The 5,571-nt window shown below is 39.7% G+C and overlaps 1 long non-coding RNA gene across 3 annotated transcripts in view; it reads left to right on the top strand.

Moving 5' to 3' along the window:
- LOC104982534 overlaps positions 1-5,077 on the top strand; it is a 210,100-nt gene extending 205,023 nt beyond the window's left edge. For all 3 annotated transcript variants that reach the window (XR_824522.1, XR_824524.1, XR_824523.1), the window contains 3 exons: positions 1,755-1,829; positions 1,967-2,041; positions 5,039-5,077. This is a non-coding gene — a long non-coding RNA (uncharacterized LOC104982534). The remainder of the gene's footprint in view (positions 1-1,754; positions 1,830-1,966; positions 2,042-5,038) is intronic.
- The last annotated feature ends 494 nt before the right edge of the window (positions 5,078-5,571 follow it).

Consider the following 5,571-nt stretch of genomic DNA (forward strand, 5'->3'; position numbering starts at 1 on the left):
TTTTCCTTGAAAGCCAGCTGTTTCTGTACCGCTGTCAGTACGTACACATGCTTTCATTTCTGTTTCTGATCTCTGTGGGCTGTACTCCCACATAGCCAAACTGCTGAGAACTAGGTCTTATTTAGAATGAGCTGGATTTTGGGCAAAGCTCTGGCAATCTTTCCTGAGAGTCACTGTCCAGCTCTGGGAGAGGAATACTGTGACTTGTATTCTGGCTGCCCAGAAGGTTTTGTTTACTTGTTGGCTTTGATTGCATGGTTGTGTCTCAGAGGACCCTGTGTTGTTGCAGTGGTTAGTTCTGAATTGCTGAGGAGTTATTGTTTAGAATGTAAAACTTGGAACAAGCATGTGTCCACATGTGTCAGCATGCTCCTGTCTCGCACACTCAGGATGGAGGGAAAGGATGCAATGTCCAGCTGGAATGCGGAGCAGACACAGTCTGATCAGTGATTTTTCTTTCCCTCTTGGGATGGCGGCCATGCTTGGTCCTGGGCTGCAGCAGGAAGGAGACCCAACTTCTCTCTTTCCTGTTATTTTGCCCCCAGAAAAACTGCTTGGCAACTGTCATAACTTCACAGCCCCTTGCATGCTTGGTAGTTTAGGAAAATGCAGCTCCTTTAAATATGCTGATAGTCTAAGCAAAGAAAAGCACCTGCAGGGTTATCTTATGGGAGCAAAGGGCCGAGGCGCAATGTGCAGAGAAAAACTGCCACTGCCCTGGCTGTTCTGAGCAAGGCGATTGGTGCCCCAGAGCGGCCATGTGAGACACACGGCTGGGGGACAGGAGGAAGGATGTTCCTAACTTACAGGCTCAGTCATAGTAGACCCCTTGGTGGTGACAGGTAGGGCCACTGCTTATAGGAGACATATTTACCAAAGCCCATAATTGATGCATGTATTTTTGAGGTCAGTGAGAAGGACCTCCTCCTGGCTTTCTGCTCTTTGCCATTAACACCATAAATCCACCTGCCAAAAAATGAGAGCCATCACCAAGCTTTCTTGGCTTCACCTTTATTTATTTATCTCTACAAAGCTTACTTCCTCTCTTTCTCTCTCTTTCTTCCTGCCTCTCTCTTCTTTGCTCCTCATTCCTTTTGGACCTAGTTCCAAAGTATATTTTATTGAACTACTTGATGCACATTGACTGGGTGTGAAGAGAGGGAAAATCGTATTCATGACTATCGGGGTCTCCATGCCTGTAGTCAGGATGATACAGGGTGCACTAAATAGGATGGTCTCCATGGTGAGGGGGTCACAATGTGCCAGGCTTTTGTGAGATGAAACGCATGGCATATGTCTGGGCATACTTGAAGTCTGCGGTTTCAGAGTTCTGATCCTGAGTTTATCTTGACTGATCAGCATGCAAGGCAGAATCAGAGTGTATCAGAACAAGTGGCAAAATGCGATAGAGCTTCAAAATGACTTAAAAATGAAACCAGAAAAAAAGAGGTTAGAATAAAGTTAATAAATTAATATTTTATTTGTTCAGCTGTAATGTCAGTGGCTATTTTTTTAAAAAACAATTAAGCAGTTATTTCAGCTTTTAAGGGACAGATTTTTAAGTCCTGACAAGGATTTATGATGAAACACTGTGCCAGCTCATATTCTTGTGTTAACGATGCTGTAAGAGAAAAGTTTAGGACCTTTGCAATAAGTATCTTGTTTTTCAAATATTAAGCTAATTTCAAATATTGACTTTTAAATTTTGTTGTCAGATTTGTTGTGAAAAATTACTGTGTTTTTGTACTTTCAAGGTTTTTTAATCTGTGGGCCTCCACTCAGTCATTGATGGGAGAAGATTTCGGTTGGAGCTGCTTTGGCTTACAAAGGTAATTGTAGCTGTTTGTGGAGAAAGGCTGACCTTCTAACCCCTCACCAATTTATCCAGAGACTAAGTACCGTCCTTTGTCGTATAGCTGCCATATACCTTTTTAATGTGCATTATTTCATATTTGTTTTTTACCAGGTGATATTTAGAGACAAGGATAAAGTGACATTGAATGTAAAAGAAGAAAGTATTGGTAAAGAAATATTCAAGGAGGTGTGTTCAAGTGGAAGGGGACAAGGATAAACCTGTGGCTGATTCCTGCCGATGTTTGGTAGAAAGTAACACAGTAGTGTAAAGCAATCACCCTTCAATTAAAAATAAATAAATTTACCAAGAGACATATTCAGAAACCACAGGGTATTTGACTTCATCCTTTGATTTTATGGTCCCTGTAATTCATTCTTGGTTTTACTATGATCCTTAGATGTATATGTCTTTTTGAAGCCAGACATAGAATAGGTGTCAGGAGTATGGGATCCTAGAGTCTGATTGACAAGTTCCATTCTGGCATCACCCTTAGTTATGTGATCTTGAAAAATTATTTAAGCTCCCTGGGCCTTATTTTACTCCTTTAAAAATGGAAGCAATGAAACTGTTTTCCTCATAGGATTGTTGTGAAATTATAGATCATGAATTTAGAGCACATGGCTCAGTGCTTGGCATGCAATTAGATGCAGCGAATGTCTGTAACTTCTGCTTAGTCTGTTATAGCTGCAAATGAATTTCTTTTCAAATTCTGACAAGCTAAAGACACTTCTAAGATTAAGTGAAAAGGCAGTTGTCCTTGAAAGAGGCCTACAGATGGCATAAGTTAGGTGAATTAAACACAATAAACAGAGGAAAGCAATAAAATCCACTTCACAGGCATTCAGAAAATATTTGTTATAGTAGAGAGAATTGATGATTAGGTATTAGGAACTCATAGACTTATAGACTCTCTGGATTGGGTGTGGAAATGTAAGTAAATATCATCCTGCCCAACTATCCCATTTAGTGTTTTCTTGTCCTTACTGTATTCCTGTGGAATAGACATTCATCCTAATACTTGAACCCTTCCCCTGATGGAACCCCATCCATGAGCAGCTAGGTCTTATTATGTGAAAAATCTTTTAGTTTGAGCTGGTCTGCTCCTCTTGTTCTCACTCATCCTTTCTAACTTGGCTTCTGTGGCTCTTCATACATCAGTGACTCACAACTTTGAATATACTTATTTTCTATATTTTCCACTTCCTTCTTTCCAGATGTAAATCCCCAGTTCCTTCAACCTTTCTCAAATGACATGATTTCAAGTCCTCTTATGTTATGATTGATAACTTTAGGACTAGACTTATTTCAGTCAGAAATTATATTTTGCTATGAACCAATAGGAACCACCAAACTAGAGGCTTAAAACAGAAGGGAGTTTATTTTTCTCTCACATAGCAGAGACCCTGCAGTAGACAGCTCCGTGGTGACTCAGCAGATTCATCAGGGACCCAGGACCTTCTAGGTTTCTCCTCTGCCTGAAGGTGTGATTCTCGTTCTCAGGCTCTGGAGGTGGCCACTGTGGCTACAGCCACCAGTGTTCCCATTGCAGGCAGGGAAAAATGGGAAGAGCCCAAAGCAATAGAGTGCAAGCCTCCTGAGTCTGCTTCTCCTTTTAAGGAGCTTTTTAGGACACATTAACAGCAACTTCTATTTCTTACTGGTCAAATTGTATCACATGCCCAATTCTAATGCAAGAGAGGTGAGAAAATGTAGTTTTTAAGCAATGTTTTGTTGCTACCCTAGATAAAAGCAGGGTTCTTTCGGTTAAAAAAAAAAAAAAAAAGAGTAGGTTAAATATAAGATATGCAGTGGATAGTCTGCATCAGGATGTCCTCTTAATATATCCTCTTCTGAATTGTGGCTCCCCTGCTTCAACAACAGTCTAGATATGGGATGACCCTGAGGAGAAGAATGGGACTGTGTCTGTCTTTGGAAACCCAACTTCAGAATGTGGTACTGATTGATGGAAGATCAGAGAAAAAACACAGAGAAGTCCTTCCTTACTTGGGCAGATCTTTGTTTATCCAACTGATCTGAGCTCAGAGCCAATAATCTAACTGTTTACTAAGGCTTCCTATCTGTTGAAAGTTGAACACCTGCTCTTTGCTGGCCTGTTTTCTGCTCTACAGTATCATTGGTGCACAAATATAGCAGGACCATAAACCAGTTTCCAGTTGTGCTAATTTCTTCATAAAGGCATAACTTATTAAAAGCTTATCAATAAATAGCATAATTGTAAAGTCATTTTATAAACGTGTGTAAGTTACTTAATAAAGTTCTGTATGGCATATGTGTTAGTACCAATGATATTTTAATAAATTACTCCAAAGTACAGTCCTGTTGGGATGGATGGCACCTAGAAAATTCATCCAACCACATTTTGATAGCTTTTTTTCTGTCCAAGAATCCCAGATTCACTGGAAGGGGAATGGGAAGGAGGAAGCATAGTAGTAACCTTTCAGAAACACTCTAAATAAAAGCAAAGAAAATGCATGCTTACTATACAAGGAGTCTTGGAAACTTATTCCTGGTCTCTGAAAGTAAAAGATGAGATGAATTGGTGTATCACTGACATCAACCAGTCACCATTCTCTCTAGAGAGAAACTTAGACCTCGATAGCTCAACTAGTGGTTGTGGTATAATAGTCAAGGGCCTTCTTCTTGCCTAAGTCTAATGAATACAAGCATGTGATGAGTAACTTCATTCCAAAAAACTTGAAAAATGCCTCAATTGGTTTGTTCTCTGGCCCATTAGACAAAGATTGTTTTCAGCACCAAGAATGCTGGCATTTAACATCACTTAGGAGGCCAAGTTGAAGAGTATACTCTTTTCATGTTGTTTTCTACTTCATTTCTGTGTTAGAGATAGGAGTGGAATGTAAGCTCACAGTCCAAGAATAGGTGAATAGGTGGATGAATGCAGATTGCATCTGGTCTCCACATACTCTTAGTTGATTCTTGGAGAATTTTATGTGACATTCAATGAAAGCTTCTCTTCGGGAGGTTTTCCTATTAGCTCATAGGAAAAAGTGGCAAAAAAAAAAAAGTTAAATATATGGTTACTGATTTCATAAAGGCAATGGTAGCTTTTGTGGTAGGGGGAAAAAAGTCCAAAAATGCATTTTACTTATAATCATTAGCTCATGTTTTCTGTGAGTTTCAATATGATCATATATTTTGCAGTGCTCCCAGCAGGTACTAGTGGTAAAGAACCCACTTGCCAATGCAGGAGATGTAAGAGATGCGAGTTCAATCCCTGATTCAGGAAGATCACCTGGAAGAGACCATGGCAAGCCACTGCAGTATTCTTGCCTGGAGAATCCCATGGAGACAGGAGCCTGGTAAGCTACAGCCCATAGGGTCACAAAGAGTCGGATGCCACTGAAGCTAGTTAGAACGCACACATTCATTTATTTAATGAATATTGCTCATTTACTTTGTACCTACCATATGCTTGGTATTGTGCTAAGTTTGGAGAATGCATAAATCTGTGAGAAACTGTTTCTGCCCTCATAAAACTTATGATTAAGTGGCTACTGATAGCTTACCTTTGTATTGTGTTTTGAAGTTTTTCAAGTGCACAAGCATTGTAACAAAATCTTTAAGAAAATCTCAAGGGAAGTAGGGTAGATAATAATAGTCCCATTTTAAAAATGAAGAAATTGAGGCTCACAGAATATTAAGCAACCTATCTGATTGCACAGAAAGTTAGTAGC

Source organism: Bison bison, unplaced genomic scaffold, assembly GCF_000754665.1.
Source record: "Bison bison bison isolate TAMUID 2011002044 unplaced genomic scaffold, Bison_UMD1.0 scf7180017864533, whole genome shotgun sequence".
NCBI lineage: Eukaryota > Metazoa > Chordata > Mammalia > Artiodactyla > Bovidae > Bison > Bison bison.